The sequence below is a fragment of the Drosophila subpulchrella genome, chromosome 3R (assembly GCF_014743375.2).
Source record: "Drosophila subpulchrella strain 33 F10 #4 breed RU33 chromosome 3R, RU_Dsub_v1.1 Primary Assembly, whole genome shotgun sequence".
Taxonomy (NCBI): domain Eukaryota; kingdom Metazoa; phylum Arthropoda; class Insecta; order Diptera; family Drosophilidae; genus Drosophila; species Drosophila subpulchrella.
In genome coordinates, this window is record NC_050609.1 from 6009157 (window position 1) to 6031488 (window position 22332).

The 22332-nt window shown below is 42.4% G+C and overlaps 1 protein-coding gene across 2 annotated transcripts in view; it reads left to right on the forward strand.

Moving 5' to 3' along the window:
* LOC119546567 overlaps window positions 1-22332 on the forward strand; it is a 62454-nt gene that overhangs the window by 19550 nt on the left and 20572 nt on the right. For both annotated transcript variants that reach the window (XM_037852962.1, XM_037852952.1), the window contains exon 2: window positions 8022-8067. The gene's annotated coding sequence lies outside the window, so the exon portion shown is untranslated. The remainder of the gene's footprint in view (window positions 1-8021; window positions 8068-22332) is intronic.

Here is a 22332-nt window from a genome sequence, read left to right on the forward strand (position 1 = left end):
CCGCACTGGCTAATAAACAACAGGGCGCATAAATTGTTGGCCCAGGCAACAACTAGTGTCCGCCCGACTGCCTACGCCATGGCCAATTGGCTGCAATTTAACAAAATGCATCGGAGCGAAGGACCGAGGACCAAGGACTGAGAGCCGAGGACCCTGGGTGGAAAATCCCAAACAAAAACTAAAATAAAGTACGGAAAAAATGACGAGAGAATGTTCAGGAAGCAGCAAAATGAAGCCAGGCGACGAAGGGACGACGATGAAAGATCAAGCGCCGGAATGTTGTGTACTTTCCCTGCACATATATCCAGTTTCTGGAGAACAGATTGCTTTAATAGTTTAGTGCTGGAATTTTCTGGCCATTGCGTTGGGTTAAGGAATCTATTCAGTATTTGCTATCAACTCTGGTTGACTTTGAAGGTGTTTTAGATATTTTTCTATGGATTAATATTGTTTGAATCAATGCTGACTCACAGAACCAAAAACTGCACTTTTAGATTCCATAACTTGGGTAATTGGATTTAGGTTTAGAAGTGGGATACATCCATGAGTTTGTGCTTGAATTTCCTCTTTAATAAGAGTGAAGAATTTTTAATCTATTTTATGTTTGGTTTTTCTGTAATTTCAATGCATTTCAGAAAAGAACTCATAACTGCATTTCTAGATTCCATAACTTGTGTAATTAAATCCCGACTTAGGCGTGGGATTCCTATATGAGTTTGTGCTTAAATACTCTAATAATCTACATTCAAATATTTATTGTAGACGAGAATGAAAATTTAAACCCATTTTCATGTTCGATAATAATCTACATTAAAATGTTCCTTTTAAACGAGGGTCAAAATTTTAACCCATTTTCATGTTCGAATTTTCTTATTTCCAAAGACTTTTAGAATGGGAACCCAAAACTGCACTTCTGGATTCCTTTACTTGAAAGCTACTTACTACATGTTATATACTTATATAAAATAACGTGCTTTACCCAAATAAAAAAAAATAAATAAGTTTGCATAATATGAGATGTAAACTTAAAATAAAGGGATTTCTACTGCCAATTAGGGCAGTGAAAATTCGACATGCTTGCGGTTCTCTCCTTATCCCATCATGAGCTTTGTTTGACAAATGCTTCGGTGGCTCCGGCTCCGCCCATTCCGATTCCAAGTCCTGATGCTGGGACCGGCAGGTTGTCGTTTCTGTCGCTGTTTTTGCCATGTACATATAAATAACATCCTGCCCCTGCTGGCTGTCTTCCTTTGACTTGCCGTGCATAATTAAATCAGATCACATTTTAAAATTCCATTTATATTTACCTCTTGTCGGACCCGGGTGTCTGTCCCAGTCTTTCTGTCCCCCGGACTCGTAAATCATGATTAAAAGCTTCGGGCGACAGGGCAAGCCGCCCAACTACTATGCCTAACACGTAGCCAAAAACCAAAATAAAAAAATATACAAAAAAAATAGGGACAAGAACGGGGCGGCAGAAACTTCAAATAAAAAGCGATGCGACCAGCAAGACGACAGAGCCGGCAGAGCTAGTTGCCGCAAAGATGGCAGAGAATTCTGGGCAAGATTCAATTCTGGAGATACAAGTGGCAAAAGAAGAGCAGTTTCTGCGGTGACTCACTTCTTCTCCCGCTAGAAAAAGGGTGGGCAAAAAGCGGGAGACACAGGGCAACAAACAACATTGAGCTCTACACAGAACACAGAAAAAAAAGCACAAACTGAAAACGTGATATGGCGGGGTAGATTGTACAATGTACATATATGTTGCTCGACTTGTATATAAGGCGAGATAAATCAAATGTGGCGAGAAATTGCAACAACAATGGCTGGCGAAGCCAAGAGAAGAGTCGCCTTCGTCGGCGTCGCAGGACGAACAGGACGAGCACAAAAAAAAAACTAGCCAAAGCGAAAATGCGAAAAATTTATCCAATTTGGTAAAAATTTAGGTCACAGCCGGGGTTCCTCTCCTGGAAGCGCCAAAAGCGCAGCAGCGGCATCCACAGGACAGCCACAGGAAGAGCTCAAGTGCAGCAAGTCCTGCTGAAGCCATTGTCTCGCTCTCGTCGGTTGTTGTTGGTCGAGGAGCCAAAGAGCCGAGGAGCTATTAGATAGCGTGAATTTGCACTGGCCGAAAGGACGAGGCAGGACGACGAGCAAAAGGATGCTACATACTATACTCTATACTCTATACTCGACTAACGAAGCCCAACGAAACCGCATGGAACCAGGCGCAGCCGGCACAAAAGTGAGCCATGATAAATATGGCACAAGAGGCCCGGGGAAAATATAAACATAAAGCATAAAACTGAAGGACCAAGGACCCGGACTCTCTCGTCCTGGTCAGAGTTCGGTGAAAGTTTGCAACTGTCACTGACATTCCCAGCGACACATATACAATTTACTACGGCCCCCAAAGAAGACCCCATTTACTGACAACTAATAGCACATGAAATGAGTAAATTATCGCACACTCGGTTGGGTGGCAGGGAAAGCAGCTAATTTGCAGTGAAAAGAAAACCAACAAGCCACAACATTGCGTATACGTGATATTTGCACTCCGTGAGCTCCACATCCCCTTATGCGATGTGGCTGCCAGTTGGAAGATAAGCGAAAAAGTGCAGCGTAAAAAATCGAATGCATATTTCACAAACATAAAATGACAGAAAAAAGGAACCAGGAGGTGGAAAAGGTAGAACGGCAAAAAGGTGGCCAAGAAGCGAGAGATCTTTTCCTGCAGGAGAAAATAGCATTTTCTGAATTACTTCGGACGATATGAACTTTTGCAACAAGTCCCAATAATTCTTAAACTGCCAATGAAGGAAAAGGAAGCGCCGGAGAACTGGGCTGTTGCTCTGCATTAAATCAATGAATTGAACGGGCAACGGATGTCGGTGAGTTGCCATTTTGAGAAATTAAAAGTGCCCGTTGCCGTTTTCATTTCCGCCCTGCCAGCTACTCGCTTCCGGCGCCTGCGGTCACACTGCTATCTCTCTCCCCTGATTTCAGGTAATTCCCCAAACACAATCCTATTAAAAAGAACTGCGTAAGGATACTGAAATTACTTTCGCCAGCCGGACGAGGGCCAAGAATCCTGGGATCCTTGAATTCTGGACCTTGGGACCCCAGGAAAGCCGCAAAGCACTCGATAATGATGCCCTGGCCACGCCGATGCGTCCGATAATAAGCTGCCTAATAACGCAAGGCGACCTGCCGAGACGTTTATGGGCGTGGACCGGAGTGGCCGTGAAGTCCTGCTCCTGCGGTGCCTGCTGCTGCTCCTTTACAGTTCGTCAATTTTAATGGTTCCGGGGAGGACACACTCGGAAATCGCTGCTAAAAGTAATTCACTTTTATATTAAAAAGATTTTCGTTATGCCCGGGTAGGTCGCTCATTTGCATGGCGTCCTTTTCTTGTGTGTACTGGTCCCTTTTGGCTCGGCGCGAAAGTAATAAAATAAACAAGTGTCCTGGAAAAACCAAAAAAAAAAAAAAAGGACGGCCTGCAGTAAAAACTGGGTCTACACCAATGTCCGCCGACAAAATGGTGTGAAAGTGATTTATATTTTAATTCAAAAATGAATTATTTAGCACACTTTTTAATTCCTTTTAGTCCTCTTCGCTTTATTACGGCTCGAATCTGAAATTCTGATTACTTTTTATTTGCTTTTATTTCGAGAGTTTATTGCATTTCGGTTCGGCCCGCAAAGAAATGTAAATATTTCGGCTCATTATTGCGCTACATTTAACAGGCCAAAGAGGCCTAAAAGCTGTTGACAGTTGGACAACATAGAGTGGAGAGACCCTCTGAAATATAAATTACACAAATGCCATCAGACAATTTGCTGCTTAAGCGTGCAATGACATGGCGCGGAAATGGAAAAAAGGACTTGTGCATAACATGCATAATAAGGTACATTCCCAAGGACCCACACTCTGGCACTCCTCGGGATAACTAGGTTCCTGCGATGCAATGTCTGCAGCAGGAATTCTTCATCATATGCAAAGCGAAATCTGGCGGTTCTTAAATAAACCATTCCGCGACTTAGCAACCCAGTGTGGTGTGGTGTTATGCCTGGCATTATGGTGTGCATAAAAGCCGGTTATAACCATTACTTGGCCTGCTCTGGAGGTCCGGAGGTCTGGGTAAATGCCTGTGAAATCGACAGTAAATTCTGCATGTTCTCTCTCTATGATGCAACTTGCAACTGATTATTACAGACACATAAGCATCCCGGGGCTAACAATCCTCGGGCCAAAAACAAGAAAAAACGGGAGGGAAAAAATATATATAGATATTGTGGGGGCAGGGCCAACAAACTGCGAATAGAATTTGCAGTGTCCTGGTCGCCAGACTGCAGCGAAAAAATTTGAATATAAAATGCGTTATGCTATGGGACAGACTAAGGGCCGGGGGTAGGGAAGTAGGGCGAAAAAGGACCGCCGGATCCTGCGGCAACAATGAAATTGCGTATGTAAATTTCATGTCGTTACCAGCGGCAGAGGCGGCAGCAACAGCAACATTGCTGAAATAATTAAAGTGGAATGCACCCGCAAGAAAAATAGAGAAAAAATCGCAACACGGCCAGTTTGGAGTTGGAGTTTTGGTCGCAATCGCAGTTGTCCTTAGTTTCCGGGGTCCTGGTCCTGGTCCTGGTCCTGTTTTGTCTATTGCCAGCTTGGCAGCTTCTTTTTTTTTTGTCGGGCGACAACTGGGGTCCTTCGTCCATATGCAAAATAGAAACAGCATCTGCTCCATGCTCCTTGCATTGCAAATGTGCGGCTGCGACAGCGAGACACTGACTGCAACTTGTCAAAAAATGTCGCAACAACTGCGAAGGCAGCTGCAAACGCTTTGGCTTTGCTTTGGCATAAATATGAGTGCCATCAAATTAATATGCACGGCATATGGTGGACGATTTTGTGGCACAACATGTTAAGTGCATTCAGCGGCAGATGCTGCACCTGCACTTTGCAAATAAATGTGGGCCAAGAAAACCGAAAGAAGTTAGCTATAATTGCGGAATTTATAAGAAGGTAACTTAAAACGCGCTCCGAATTTTGTTTTTAGTTCACTTTAACTGCTTAGAAGTTATAGTTTTGTTTAAAATATTTTTAACAATGCTAAAATATACTGATAAGTTATTTTGGATATTTATAAACTAAGAAATGACCTTTTAAACAAGGTGTGTTATAATCCTAAGTATAAGGATATCTTTAAACTCAAAATCGACCAAGAAGTTTCGAATATTCGTGTATAGGATGCATTTTGTAAAAATACAAGTATGGGTAAAATTACAATATTTGTGAAGGAATTTCCTTATAATAAGTTAGGAACTTACATTTTAATTAAGAAATTAATTCTGATTTCATAATCTTAAATATGAAAAAGAGCCGAAAATGTAGAAATTTTTATAAATGCTATAGGACTGACTAAAATATAAAATTCGCTTTATAAAAAAGGAATTTTTTTTAATATTTTCCTACTTATATCTAAGCCTACTTTTTCCTAAGTGCCTGGTCGTGGTGCCCTGGGACAACTGCATAATGCAGGCAGGACTCTGGGCTGACTCCCCGGCATCTTGGAAGGTTTTTCACGCTCCTTGAGTGACGAGCACGGATGCCCGGCGTGAGTTATGATCCTTAGCCGCATTGCTGCGGCTGGCATGGCAAAGATAAAACTCTTCCTCCATCTCCTCGAGCGTTTTTCGAGTGTGCACGAGGAGCAGGAACAGACAGGAGGAGGAGGAACCGAATCCGGAGCTGGAGGAGCGTTTAATTTGACTCGGAGTTGGCACCCTCAACTGTCCACGGGTGTGATGCTTTTAGCGGAATTGTCTGCGGCGTGTGCAGTGTGCACATGTTGCACTGCCAGCTCAAGTGTGGCAGTTGAAAAACCAGCGAGTCCTGTCGCCGTCACCTGTGCCCTTTGTTAATATTTCAAATGGATCTCACCGCAACACCCCAAAAGGATGTGCTTAATTTAAAAGCTTTTCATTAGAATCTCAACGAAAAAAACAAAATGCCAAGCTGTCGAGGCTGTCGAAGGCAAGACAAAGACGGGTATACTCGAAGATATAAATATCCCCACCCCAAAGATGTGTTATCTCCTGGCTAATGACATGTGAAATGTGTTGATAAAAAGCCTGTGTATGGGAATGGGCACTAAGACATTATAAATTTGCGTTCCGAACGTTTGGCAGCTGTTGATTCAGTCCACTCAACGCATCAGTGAGCAAAAAGTGGGCCAGCTTAGTTTTCGACGGGGGGAGTGAAAAAGCCGGATCAGCCGCATCGAACTGAAGCGAAGAGCCCACCCCGCAAACAGTTACGGTCAAAAGAGGGGGCGTGGTCCTGCCCCTTTTGGCCCCTTTGCCACATTAACCACGCATCACTGGACACCCGGACTTTCTGGAGAGGAAGGCCAGCAGGCTGGCTGGAAGGCAGGCAGCTGCTGTCGCATTTGATTAGACTTTGTTTGCTCTTCCTCACGGGTCTGGTCAAAAGGATATTGATAAAGGCATTTCTATGTACGTATGTCGGTAGGTCTGCATGTGCAAAGGTGCGTTCCGAAAGTTGAGTCAAAGGTTTTTCGCTTTGACTCGTAATTAATTTGCTTTGTTTCATCCGCTTGGCTGGGCACTGGGTGGTCCGCAAAACGGGGCGTGGCAAGTGGCAACCGCTGCCAAGTGAAATGGCCCTTCGCCCTGGGCCATAAATTATTTTATTAAGCCACTTCGGACGGCCTTTCGGCACGCCCCAAAGTTATGTGAATTATTTTGCAAAAGTTAATTTCATGCAATAAATTCTAAATCGCGTTGGCAACATTTCATGCCACTGGCGGCGATTTCGATTTGTTTTTCTGTAACTTTTACGTTTTTTCGTTTGGAAGTGGGGTGCCGTGTGAAGTCCAGATCCTGCCCCATAAGGTATGCAGCATAATTACATTTTCAGCAGGTGATTAAATGGGCCGTAATTGTTTCTGGCGCTCCTGTTGTTCTGTTGGCCCCCACTAATAGCCGTAATTAGTGGCTGATCCCTTGACGGAGGGATGAGTCGTTTTGCCTCAGGGCCAGGCATTCAAGAACTCCTGAGCCTCCTGACTTTAATTTATGCCCGCGTGTCTGCCAGTCGTTTGTTGGCCTGCCTAGGGCTACATTTAAATTACACAAGCGATCTGAAGTCTCAAGTCTCGAGTCCTGACCTCTCCGCCTTTTGTCGGGGCAATAAAAGTTTTTCACTCAAAACAATAATTGAGCGACATTGCCGGCCCACTTGACTTGGGTGTATGTTCGTTTGTTGGTTTGTTTGTTTGTTGGCTTGTGTTTGTCCTGGCTGCCTGGCACTTCGGGCATCAATAAGCATCTCTTGATAAATGTCCAATTTAATTTTGCTCTCTTTACTTATCTCCGGGACTGGCGCTGTGCCTTTGATTCGGCCTCCTCACCACCATCGCCCACATTTCTTATATGCAGGAGGCGCTTTTCCAGCTTTTCCAGCACTTTATCCCATTCTTCTTCGCTTTTCCCTTTTTTTTCGATTTTATTTCGTTTCATTGGCACCATTTCTTACACTTTGTCGGCTTCTTTTTATGCGCTCTGTAATCACGATACGAGCGAATGAATGGCATATTCGTTTGCCACTTAAGCAGATAAGCATTTCAGCAATTGAGCGTCGGGATAATGGAGAGGAGTTCAATTTATAACCTGTGAGCGGACAAAGAAAAAATTTGTTAAAAAAATATTACACGGTCTGTTTATGGCCGTCACTCACCTGTTGCTGGTCGAGATTTTTCTGGCATTTTTCATGGGTCAAGTGTATCTCATAGTCGCCTATTGGGTGGATCAGTCCGGTTTTTTCTTGGCTTCCCCACATCAATTCCATGATTTTCATTTTTTCCCCTCTTTGCTGGCCAATTTATTTTTCCTTCCACTCTTGGGTTTGGCTTTGGGTTTTTTTTCAATATTTTTTTTGCAGCTTGCGCTTTAAATGTAATTTAATTCGTCTTCCATTTCTACTTGCAGACACTGCCGCCAGCAGACGGCGTCTGGCGCCGGAACTGTCTAGCGGGTAAGAAATATGCTGAGGCTTTGATTTAATTGAACTTGCGTCATTTTCCCCACCCCACCACAAACGGAGCCTAGCCGCACTCGAATCCGGATCCGGGAACTGTGCATCTGCTCCATATTTAAAATACGGGGGCTTATTAAACAGCTGGCGGGCCGGAGACGAACGGGGTCCATTCGGTTTGGCTAATGGAAGTCTGACACTGATATCGAGCGTGCTTGCCATGCTCCTGCTGCTCGGGTACACTCAACAAAATGAGAAAGTATTTATAGCACATTTGATTTCAACAGAAAAAAGTAGATCAAATCAAATCTGTTTTCTTTGTTTTTGTTTTGTTTATGTAAATAGATGTATGTAATCCATACGTAAATATTTATTTATATCGATTTTTTTTAATCGGGTGCGGCAAATTGTCGTTCCTTAAAACCACTATTTTGGAAAGCCTACAGGGATTTTATTTATATTTAGTACCTCAATATTAGTACCAATATTTGTTTAGTTTGGCAACCTTTCTATTTTGTATTTACCAATTTTCTTTTTTTTTTATGGATTTTTTAAACAAGAATAAATCAAGCTTTATTTGTTTTTTGAATATGCTAATTTGTATATACTTTATAGACAAAAACAAATGTTACATTTTCTGTTTTTAAAATAGGTATTTTAAATAGCTCCTACCTACACCTTCGAGTTTCAATATATTTTATCGAAAAAATTATACTTTTAGATAACTCAATAACTCTTTATAAGAAAACATAGAATTTACAACGATTTTATTTAGCTAACTGTTGATTACAACAGAACCTTTTATTTTTTAGGAGTTATTTATTTAGCAATCCTAGGTTAAAATGAAATAAAAAAGAGTTTTGGAAATATTTCTGAATGTAGACCATGTTGGTGCCACATGTGGGCCAGTACTGAGGCTAGTAAATATTGTCTCATTTGGTATGCTGTGTGCCGTGGCTAAAATCAATAAATCAAAGCTGGCCAGGGAAGAGCTGAGATCAGATGACACGAGGAGGAGTATATGGACCTGGGAGCAGGGTCTTGAATGCGACGTCACGAATGTCGCACTCCGGCGCGTGCCTTGGTCCCAGCTGGAGCTGCCAAACATATTTGCGTGCGCCAATGCAAACAATGCCGGGTGCCGGGTTCGCCTCCACCCACAACCATCCCCAACTACCCCTAACAACCCCTGACCACCCACAACAACCCCGCGAACTATCGTTTCAAGGCCGCCTGCTTATACCAACCCGCTATCGTAGCCCGCATTGATAGCCTGTCTAATGTTTACAGCAGCTTCCCAGGCCCAGAGGTCCTGACCTGGCAACAGGTTGACCCCAAACCCATGCCTCCCACGCCTGGCATGCAACGCAAACTTTAACATTGCAGCCCGATATATATGTATATATACCATACCATGCATATGGGTTCGGGTCGAGTTGGGTATTTGCCTGCATGTCAGCTGGGGACGGAGCGACCACAAAGGCAAATACGCTTGGCTAAAACTTGAAGCGGCTCAAAAGTTTCACGTTTTAAAGGCTTAACTCAACCCTTTTGGGCCACGCCCCCCGAGAGCGGCTGTGCTGGTTTTTTATGCGCCGCTCTGTGGGTTTAAAAAGCAATTCCGCAACTGTTTTTGCACAGAGCATATGTATACGTAGCGCTGCCTTCACATATATACGTTTTCGCATTCGGATATTCCATATATCCCAGCGGGCTGGCAACAAAGCTACCGAGCCGAGCAGATCCCAGGATCCCATACGAATACCCAGTCTCCCACTCTTCCATTTTCCATTTCCCAGCTCCCAAACAATGCTGTCGTTATCGTCGTTTTCACTTCAATTAAAAGTTGGCAACTTTTCTTGCCATGTTTACCTAACTTGGCAAGGACGAAGGAGAGGAACGATTGCTATTATGCAGATTCGTATGGCTGATTACCGAATTACAAACTGTAATGGCAGCAATTGTTTTGCTCTGACTCCCGACTTTTCCATATGCCACACGCAAATGGCAAGTAGGCCGCAAGTTGTCACTGCAAAGGGAAGAAAGCCCAGAAACCGAGTCACTAAATGCCTTCAAACGGTGGCAATGGTTAGGGAATGGTATGTGGGTGACAGGGAACAATGCCATGCAACAATTTGCAGCAGACACTCAGCGACACCCACACACACACACACACACACACACTCAGCGACACAATCTCACACATAAAGAAGGTCAGACCTTAAAGCACGTATCCGCCGTGTGGGCCGAACGACTTCCGTGCTGTTCACGCCCCAATGCGTTTGCCCTCCGCCTTCCGACCCGCTGATCCCACTGCCAGGAATTTCCGCGAACGTTAATTGCGACAAGCCAGCAGCACTCGCTAGGGGGCCAACAGGGGAGCCAAGCCAAAGAGCCAAAGAAATGCCATCTGCTTGCACCTGGAAATGGCTAGAGACAGGTGCACGCAACTGTATAACAACTTAGTTGAGGGACTTGCCGCCCTCAAAGGAAATACTTAAAAAAAATAAGAAAAAGGTAAAAATACTCGGCACACATACGCATTAAAAATCATATGAGATGTCCCCAGACTTTGCCAGGTGCACTCGTCTTTTAGGGCACCCGCCCTAAAACTATATATGTACCAAATAATTACTTACATTGTATGTGCCTTTGCTTTTGTGGGGGAGTTCTCCCTTCGTAACCATTTTTTATTACAAATTATAGGAGGGTTGTAAATTCGAAGGGAATGAAACTTTCGATTAGGTAAAAGGACTTAAATATTTTATCTTACCGAAAAAGGGTGTGTTAAAAAATATCGAAAAGGAAAGTGTATGTCTATGAGGAAGAAAAGATAATCTGTAATAGATTCATATTGCATTTTCATTATAACTTTTTCTATATCGTTCTATAGACCATTTCGGTCATTTTCATTAAAATTTTAAATAACCAACAATGTTCAGTGACATAATAAAAGGGCTAAGCTTCAAAAATCCGAAAAGGATGACTGTATGAAAACAAGTCGAACCGTACTTCACACAATGGCCGATATGCAATAACAATTATCGATAAATTAGATAAATGCCTTATAATAAATTTAGAAGACTATCGATTATTTTGATCCGGTGCTAATTTTTGGCCAGCTCTAGCTGTATGGGTCGTGCTCAAAGTCGACCCACTGTGAACTGCATATGCTGCAATCCGGGCCAGGATGAGTTAGGGGATAACCATTTTATAGAGGTGCCATTTGCCATTTACTTGCCGCCACTCGCTTCGCTTCCTTTCCATTGAGGCTGTCTGGCAGCTTGGTATCATTAAAATTGATTTTGCCGAAGGATGCCGTTTGCGGGGTGGCGAGGGGAGACCGAAAGAAAAGACCGAGAACCGTTGGAAGTTGGCTTTTCTATTTGCCAAACACCAAGGAATTTACTAAATTGCTTTTCAGCTTGCTGCAGCAGTCGCAGCAGCCTCTGCACACCTGTCCGCAAAGTCAGAGGCGGCGGTGAAAAGGGGCGGGAAAAGGAGCCAACGGAAGCGGTATCGGTAGCTACTTGGGATGTGCGTTTGGTTTTGCAATTAGTTTTTGCCTCGGGCCAATGGCAAAAAGTTGCAATCGCTGCTTAGTCATACAAAAGCGAAAGCAACAAGAAATGGATAGAGAAGTGAGAAAGGAGAAAGAAGAAAGCAGACCAACACTCACACACGCAAGCAAAATTCTTTTTATTGTGGTCTATTGTCAAGTTATTGTTGCGACTTTGGCAACTGTAACAAAAGCGATTAAAAGTGCCATAACACCTGAGCCCATTAATAGCGCAATAATATTATCAGCTTATGTTCCGATGCCTCATGCGATTCCCTTTCGACAAACTAAACTTTGTCTCTTGTATTTTCATTAACATTTATTGGTTTTTTACTTAGACGTCGGAACGGAACATAATAACTTGGTCCACACACAATATCATCCCAGGGGCTGCTGCAGGTCCTTCAGCCTCCTTTTAGATTCTGTGGGTTCGGGTGGCTTTGGGTGGGCCACACAATATTTCGCGGTCGTATCAGCGTCATCATAAAATAACGTTAATGACGGCAACAAGGTCGTAAAATCAAAATTTCTGCTATTTCAACGCTGAAACCGCTGCGGTTGGGAGTAGCTGAAGCTGGCAGCTTAGCAACATTGTTGATATGAGACCAGACCCGGCCATCCCATCTCCCAGGCCAGGCCAAACCAGATGAAATGAGATGATGGCGATGAGGTTGGAGGATTGGAGGACTGGAGGAGAAGGAAATGGAGACGGATACTGAGAGACCCAGACTTTTGCCCTTGCAAACCAGCAGGCGCCGACATGATGGCCTGGTTACAAGCCGCACAATCAAACGCACACAGACAGGAACACACAGCCCGCAATGTTACTCTGCTGTAACATGTGGCGTATGCGTAATACCACGGAAATTTAATTACTTTAAAGGCGCGCGGCGTTGGCTAGGTCACTGGATTGGAAAACACAAATAAAGCCATCAAACGTGAACAGATTTCTGAGTGGTTATATTCTGAGATGAGCTTTTGCTCTTATCTTGAGACTTATCTGTCACTTTAAAAGCAATTGACAAAATGATGTTGCCATTGAGACACCTCTTAGCTGATCATTTTTATTTAATGATTCATATTTGAATACTTTTTGGGTCACTTTTAAGCTGAAAAGAATGGGCTTAAAAAAAAATAAAAAACCCTTTACAAAGTCTTTTTATGAGTATACAATAAATTCTAGCACAAATTAAGTTAGTCTGTTTCGAAATTTATAATTTGTGTAGGTATATAATGGCATAAGAAAGAAACCATTTGATAATTGACAGCTAAGAATCTTCTTCTTAAGTATACTCATTTATAGTAATCATTGGATTAGAGAACACAAATTAAGCTGTTAGATTTCTGAGTTGACTTTTCCCCAGAATTTTAAGTTCAGGCTTGAGACTTATTTGCCACTTAATGCAATTGCCCAGATAAATTTCGCATTGTCTGATTCTTTTATTTTTCACTAAGACAGCTTGGCCCTGGTGGAAAATTTCATTTAATACACTGCCATGGCAACCAGTTGAAAGGGTCCATATATTTTCTATGTGCTAGTGGGACGTGCAGCTGTTTAAATATTCATTAGCCAGCCGGCACCGCAACTCTCCTGAGCCGCAGGTCAGGGTCGATTTGTGCGCCGCAAGTGAGAAATGATTTTTGAAATTAATTTAAATCACCGAAAATGTGAGCCACCAATGAATTGGCCATTGCGAAGGTGCAGTTTTCGATGGGATTTCAGGGATTTCATAGGGAGAAGGGCGAATGGGAATCAATGGGAAATCGCTTTCAAGACCTTTTGCAGCCATTGTCTGAGCCCCGGTTTATGGCTCTTTGGCCCGGGTTTATGGACGAGTGCGAGAGCGTCGACGTTCAGATTTTATCGTGCCGGGCGTTAAAAGGTCGTAAATGGCTGCTGTCTGTGGCCTAAGTAAATCAGCATAAAAACCTAACTAAATGAAGACAATCAAAGTGTGACCACGCCCGGAATTGCATATACATGCCGTTACACATATATATATATATAAATATATAGACATGTGTCTCATTTAGACATCGAGCCACTTGAATTGAGTCACAGCATCTGGTGGTCTTGTTTGTCATGGTTTTTGTAGCTCCTCGGCTCTTTGCACTCGAAATTATGCTGTGGCCAGGACTTTGCCTTTTGGCCTCATTCCTCTCAAAATATTTGCAGGCCAAGCAGCAACAAAAAAAAAGAGAATTCAGTAGTGGCCCAACAATATGGTAAACTATATAAAAATTTGCCCAGGCCAACGGACAAAAGGTCGGGATAGCGACATCGTTATTGTCCTCATTGTCCTGGGCTTGGTCAAGTGGCTAGCAGCCGGGACGATGACGAGGACGATATAGCCATATAGCCATAGCAGTAGCATCAGCAGCAGCAGCAGCATCAGCAGCAGTGGGCAAAAACAGCAACAAGAAAGATTTTACTGTCCTAATAAAAGACAAACAAAGGACTTTTGGGATGGCTAGCAGCCATGGAGCTCTTTCGTATCGCAATTTTCATTATTTTATTTGCCTATAAACGGAGCCATATTTTTCTGCAAGTGTATATGCCACATCCATGCGACCCACACACAGTCACTCCATTTGTTTATTTGCCTACACTACACAATTTTAAGCAAAATAAGTAATTAAAAAAGTCATAAAGTGGTCGGTCGGTCGGCTGGTTCTTCTATCTCGGCAATAGCCCAAGCACCATAAAAATCAATGCCGACAGACTGGGGCCAAAAGCTGAGGGGTACCAAATGGGTAGGGAATGGAAGGAGTTGGGACACGGACACGGACACCCGGTCAATGGGTCAGTCGCGCTGAGGTCAATTCACTTGACTTTAAACGATAAACATACTCGGCAACAACAAGGCAAACAACTTGTAAGCAATTAAGGCAACGTATTGACTTCTCCTCTCTCTGGCCATTCTGCGTGTGCGATTGTGCAGGAGGTGGTTGTTGGCCAAAAGGAGGAGGTTGTCGGCCAAAAAGGAGGATGTTCGAACAAGCAGGCTGTCGCCAACTGTCTGCCGTCCATATCCTTGCCGTCGACATGACGATATTTACCCTCACTCCACGCACAGTTAACGACGGGAATAAAACAGCACTCCCTGATCAGCATATCATGCAACTCGATATCGATTCGATGGGCAGAAGAAAGATGGTTAATTTGATTAAATGAATTATGGACCTATGGCTCGGAATGAACTCTGCATTCATATTCAGAAATATAATTTTCACATTTACAAACAACAAGAAATTTGATATTGAATCGACAAGTTACCAAATATGTGGAGAACAATAACCTTGGATAATCAAGAGATTATATAATACCAATTGGTATACTTGGGGAGCCCTAAGTTATAAAAATATAGTAATACGAAATTTTGGTAGTATTATTTTGGTGGATTTGGCTATGCTTTGATTCTTAGTTGTTATATATATAGATTTTTAGATTTAATATTATTATTTTCCGCGAAGATTTATTGAATAACATTTTAAGAAATGACACTTACAAATATTATTTGAATTATGAAAACAGATAACCTATTTAGATTTAAATGAATAAATGAAAAATATAGTCCTCCTTGCAACTGAAGAGCATATCTATTTCGGTTTCTAGCTGTTTCAATTCACCCATTTAAATATTAACTGACTGTCTAGCTTGAACTGCTATATTATTGCCCCCACTTTGCAGTTGATCCGCACTACAGTTTTATTTTGCATTTGTGGCCAGTTTTCGGGCGCCACTGGCCAATTAAGAACAAATTGTTTTGCCTTTGCTTTGTGGGGCGCATTTGTTTAAATGGATTTTTCTGCGTATTTTGATTTATTTAAAAAATATATTTTGGTGTATTTCTATGGTATATGTGTGGGTAGGTACATTCATACATATATATATATAAATAAATTTCGGTCAATGCGCTCTGTACAAAGTAAAGCGTTTTTATTTTGCATAAAAAGTGTTTATGCGCTGGAAATTGAGGTCGTCAGCGTTTTGGAGTACATGTGAGAGTGCATGTGTCTGCGTCTGTAAGTGTGTGTGTGCATGAGGTATGAGGTATGGGTGTGTTTGTGAGTGGCAAGTTTTGGCTCAGGGCTGAAGTGCTACCCCACCCCACTTTCCACCACCACCACCACCACCACCACCCACTTTCACTACAAGGGCCTCTGCTAAATGTTTGGCGACATGCTGCATACAGGCGCAAAAAATGAAATTCTCCGCCTGTTTGCTGCTGCTTTTACGGCTGCTATTGTTGCCGTGAAGTTGGGCTGTGTTAATGAAATGCGTTTGGGTTTTTTAGCCGGCACAAAGCGCAACTTGCAGCGCGCAACTTGCAACTTGCGGAGGCCGAGCGAAAACTTTCGCGACTGCCTCTCAAAAAAAGAGCCCGCGATTCGCAAGTGTAATTAAATGCAGCGCATAACTGCTCCGAGCAGCGGCGGCATTTGTATATAAAAGCACTAGCACACAGTCAGACATACACCTGGAAAAATATTCTTATTAAACAACAACATTTAATAAAAACAAATTTTTTAAATCGATCGAACAATGAATTAACATTGATTTATGATTTCGAGACATCTGTTTATAAAAACGAAATTTATTTCCTTTACGTTTTAACTTTAAAATTAAAATTAAAATTTATTAAAATACCTGTAGATTTTTTTCTCTGTGTTTTATTGTGATCCAAAATGTATGATTTTTTTGGATCAAAAATAATTAATTACCAATTTTTCAGTCTCTGGTTTTTTATTATTTGAATCCTTTTTTCACCCTCATATTATTGATCATAGCTTTTAATGCATTTAACAAAAATTTAAACCATTACTTTTCCCTCTTACATTTTTTTCCGAGTGCAACGACTTTTGCGCATTTAAAGTATTTTTACTGCTTTTTGTTTTTCTAGCATTTTGACCCAAAAATTTCGCAGCCACCGCACTAATGTCAAGTATGCTGCCGGCAGAGTTTTCATTTCGCATATGCGGCAATTACGCGCCCTTTTCCGCGAGTGAGTGTGTATGCCTAATGGAAAATGTGCGAGTGTGTCTGGGCACAGTAACAATAATTGCGGGTAATCAAGTAATGCTCATTTGCCAGGCACAACAAAGTGTATCGCGGCGATAAAGACATCGTGTGCTGGCGGCGGGGTTGCCTCAAATGTGACATGTTAATTCCAGGCGAGCAGGCAGCCAAGTTAACCGCTGATTGAAGAGCGAAGGCCCCACCGATAAGAACATTTCCTACCTGCCGACGTGTCGTCTGACTTTCCCAGGAAAACCCCTCAAAAGCCTACATATGCGTGAAAGGTGCGACACTTGAGAAACGCTTCAGTACGTTACGTATACGCAAAAATTGCGGCTTTATTGCTCTCAATGCAAATATAAAGCGGAAAAACAACACAGGCAAGGGGGGAATATTAGGCAAACAAGAATCCAGTCAAATGTGAAATGAAACAAATTTGTTTGGCAAAAAAAATATTATTTGCACAAAAACAAATTCAAAAATTCTTAATTCGTGGCCAACTGAAAACGTATTTTTAGAAATATATTTTTTTGCCATACCAATTATTACTTTTGCTTTGGCAAATATGCAGTTCGATAAAAGCTCAAATATATAAATTGCAAACTTTAAGTTGCGTTTTTCGTGCACTAGAATCACACTAAAGGATTAAAGAATATTTCACCCAAAACGAAAGCAAATGCACTTTTCGTATAAAAGAAATTTATGTCCTTGCTTTGGCAATGACAAAAAATACATTGCCACAGAAACAATTTTAATTTATAGATGCAGAAAAGCAGCAAACTACCATTTAGCACTGTCGAGATGATCTAGAGGAGAGGCAACTTTATTTCTTGAGTTCAAATATTAAGGTGTCGTTTGTTTTGTGAGGTTCAAAGCTTGAAAAACAAGAGAGTGTCATACCTGATTGGGGGATTTGTCAACCGTATTTAAGAATTTTACAAAAACCATTTATTCTTAAAATATAAAAATAAATAGACAAACAAAAATGGTGTGTGTAAGACAGTGGATTTCCCCGTTTATCTTGCCCTGGCCATCAATATTCGGCAACTTTTAAGCCATCCTCCATATTCTGCCCTTCGTTTTAATTTATTTGCCATTCTGGCACACAGCCCCTCGCCCAGATAAACACGCATACGCTTTGGCAAAAGGCTAAGGGAGTTGGCTTTTTAAAAAAAATAACAAACTTTTGCTTTGCTTTGTGCAAAGGGCTAAGGACAGAGGGCGCGTGTGATGTGTTTTTGTGTGTAGCAGGCTGTCAAAAAGTTACTTATTTTCTTTTAAAAACTTGTACGAGTCTTTTGGCGCTTCGCTCTCGACGTCCTGATTGCTCCGCCCTGTGCGCTGTTTACACAGCTTTTGCTTTTGATAAGGTTAATCAAAAGTTTTTTAATCCATTCTGCATACAGGCAAACATAGACCGTGGGGGGTGCCATACACATACGAACGATGGGAGGATCATCAGTATCAGATTCGTGTGTCCTCATTATACATTAGTGCCTCGGAAGGAGCAAAAGCCAAGGCTACTTTGAGCCCGCGGCTCATTCGAACTTTTTGGCGCTGCAAAGTGAATTTCATGAATGCCAAATTATATGTATTTGTTTTCCTTTTCCTCAACTTGAAACCAGTCCGCAGTGGAACTAACTGAAAACTCCCCAGCTCGGGCTGTTTAAAAATCGCATAATTTATGTGCCAAAGTTCAGCGAAATCACTTTGGACAACGACGACGACGACGACGACGACTCTCCACTGGTGGCAAAAACTTTGCAATTAAGCTCCGAGAGACATTTGGCAAACGGCAAAGTGAATCGAACCGCTACCACTCCTGCCATTCCGCCCATTAAACCCCACCATTCGACCATCACAACCTGCCTTTCAGGTTGCAGCCCAGCCAGGCAGGCAGCTGCAACTTTAGCGATAACTTTAAATCATCTAATTATGAGTAGCAGGCATTGGACAAGCAAAAACAGGAGGCGGAGTTGTGTAGGGGGAACTGCCAGTGGCAGCATTTAATTTCCGCTGTCTCAGCTCAGCCTGCTCACCTCCGGTGTTCCCGGTGGAGAGAGTCCTTCGAAGGACTCCGGCGAGGGACCCCTCGAAAAGCAAGGCCTTCGAATAACCCCCCAACCCACCGACATAACTGACACTTTACTTCATTTCTGCTGACTGGAATTAATGGCTTTTGTTGGCATAGTTTTAACGCTTGAAGTTCGGCTGCCGTGCTGTGTGTATAAAATTTATGTTCGAATTTATTGCAAAGTTTATTAGACAATTCGTTTTTTTTCTTTCCTATTTTTTTTTTTTGTTAAGTAATTTTCGCCCAAGAAACCGAAGGGGAAATTTTTGTGAAATTTATGAGCTTCATAAATGACCAGGGCTGGCTAGTGGGGGGGGCCCACGCAGCGTATGAGCAACGTGCCAATTGCCATGATTTCTGTGCCACCCAGAACCCAGAGCCCAGAAGGCAGCAGGCAGGACGAATGGCAAGGAGTTAAAGGACCTGACAGCGTAAGGTCGCTCGGTAACAGCTCTTCACATTACGAAATGATGTCGGCTGAATGCAAAAATGCCATAAATATGAATGAGCTGGCCGTGCAGAAGGAGAGAGAGGTAAGGATGTCCTTACCGCATCCTCATCCGCACACTCGTCTCCCACTGGGCCATTGCCCAACTGATGTACTTTATTTGTTACAACATATTTAACTGTAGTTTTCCCCCGTACCATTTCGTTTTTTTTTTTCTGTGGGCAGGCTTTTAGTTTCAGTTTTCTGCTTCTGATTTATGGCGGCGCAGGCAAAACATTTCAAAAAGCCAACCGAGTACCGAGTACCGAGAAAACTGTGTCAGGGAGCAGAAAGGGCACACACACAGAGTGTGTGTTTGTTGGCCAGGTTGGTTGGGAGGGTTCAGAGGTTCAGCGGGTCGGTAGGGGCCAGTCAGAACTTTTCCTCATAACTTGCTGTCCATCCGCCTGCCACTTGTTGTGTGTGTGTGTCTGTCTCTCATCAAAAATGTATTAACGAGCTTGCATAGCAGAAGATTTTTATCTGCCGGCGTTGATTTCATTTTGAGTCCTTATTCCTTGGTCCTTAGGCCCCGCCAGCTCCCCTCATTTGACTTAGATTTGTATCGCTGGCGCTTTCAACACGTGCATGCAAAGTTATTTGTGGCAGCTGCGACTCGAGGCGCCACTTTTCCTTCCGGCAAAACTTTTAATGGCGCATTATTTCATGCCATAAATTATGACTAAGGCCGAGCGGCGTATTAACCGCCCAGCAGATAAAAACTGTTAGCATTTAACAAAGTCAAGTGGCGCCAATGACAAAGCTCTTTGACATTCACGCTGATGAACCCAATGGAGATGGGAGTTTTGGAGTTGGCAGCTCAGAGACCAGAGACCAAAGTCCCAAAAAAAAGGTGCATTTTCCTGTAGCTTCGCCCCTTTCATTTGGCATCTAAGCAAGCGGAAACTGTTCGGGGAAAAAGGGAAAAAGTTTCATTTCCAGGCGTGACGCGATCTTGTGCAAAAAGTTTTCCAGTAACATACAGAAGAGAGAAAACACAAAAACAAGGCCACAACAGCACAGAAAATAGTGCGCACAAGTTTCAAATGCCACTTTATCTTGCGGCTATGCTACGCCTAGAAGCGAGCTATACTTTACTTTCTCTCTTTGGATGTTGGGTGGGTGATATTTATGTGGCTGCTGCGGATTTTTGAGCAAAATAAGCAACTACCCAACGAAAAAGTTATGAGTTTTGTGTCATAAAATGCCACCAAAATGGAGGATGCGATTCCACCTGCATGGCGATTGCTTAAACGAGTGTTTGTGTGCGAGATGTTTATGCACAAGCTCATTTCACGCTTCCGCTTCCGTTTTCTATTATGTAAGAGAAGACAGCACAGCACTGCTGTGGCGAAGAAAAAACAAAATCATAAATTTGTAATAAAATAAATATTCCTTTATCCCCGTGTTGTTGTAGTCTTTGCCCCAAAGCACAAAACATAACTTTGGCTTAAGCTAGAAGACCAGTTCCCAAGGGTTTTTCGGGGCAAACAATGTTTTTTTTTGGCAAACTTTGTAACTTTGGCGCAGCAAAAAATTAGCTAAAATTGAATTAAAAGCGCGGGCTAATGAAAGCGTATATTTTCGGCTTGCTAATCAAATTAAATGCAGTCGGAGGCAGAGGCTAAGGCAAATGAAAAAGGATGCGAGGATGTCACGCAGACCAACATTAACCCCAAAACGACTGAGGGAGTGGGATGGCCTCGCCTCGCCTCGCTTCAATCTCGGGCTGGCTTGACATGATGCCACGCATCGTGTCGCCTACAATGTGGCAACATAAAACTATTACCACGACGACATGAACACAACTCCTAATTACCCAGGGATTTGCATTTGTCTTGCGACGTGCACGAAAAACTCACACAAACTGGGAAAGATATATGTGTATAGCAAAAGAGGATATGTGGCATGTTGGGGGCGTGGGTGTCATAAACGAATCTTATCTGCCGCGCCTTTTTCTGGGATGCCACGCCCCCAGCCCAGCTCTCGCCTGTCTCCGCCATGCAATCCCTATCACTCGCAATCTTCCGGTTTTTCCTCTTTTTTCCTGTCCTTCTCTTTAATTTAACGGCTTGTAGCGGAAACGCAGCCGCCATTTTCTTTTCACTTCATTGCCATCGTTGGTGCTTTCGTCACTTCCCTACCCCCAAAACCCACCCACACTGCAACAACCCCATGTCAAGGCCTCACTACTTAGCCCCAAAAAGTCATTAGCTTGTCTCGTTTATCTTTTAATGAGTGTAAAATAAAAACGACATGGGAGCGGCTGCTTAACAGCTTACCAAAAATTCCAGGGCAGAGGCAAATTATCGGGCTGTTAAGACTGCACAGCCCACTTACCCATTTTCCCCACTTTCCCCACTCGACTTTATCTCTATCCAAAGTCAGAGGCCAAGGAGCTGGGTAATCTAAAAAGGCCTACTAATAGGCAAATGCTCGTCATTAACCCGATATCCGGAACAATGTTGCCAGCCATGAGCATGCAAAAAATATATCGAGAGGAAGGCTTCAAAGGACGTTGGCTTTAAGCATTTGACATTATTAAAATCTTTATCTATATACTAAATAAAAATATATTAGATCTAATTATAAATATATATTTAAGCTAAAAGAAACACAGAACTTAGAGATGGGGGTATATTAAATTTCGACACTTAAGACTAGACTATAAAATGTAAGAAAAATAATATCTAAAAGAGTAAAATCCATTAAACCACATGATAATTGAATATTAAAATAAAAAGTAGCTTAGAGGTTCTAAGTTAAAAGACATAGGGTTAAAAAATACAAAGCACTAAACCCATTTTAAAGTCATAGAACAAACAAGAAATTAAGGAGTGCAAAAACTAGTCTCAAAATACCAAACTCTTCATATAAGACACCAAGTTGTTAAATATTTTAGCGACAAAAATCCGAATTTATAACCTTGCAGTCTCAGTGTGACACCATAATCCGATAGAATAGATTTGAACAAGAAAATGAGATTTTATTTTCCCTGTGCAGTTTAAGCATTTTTGTGCTGCAGTGCACTGGCCATAGTTTATTTAGTTTTGCGCTGGATTATAAGCGAATTCTTATCCCCCTACTCTTGGGGATGCACCCGGTTACCATGTTTCTTAAAGATT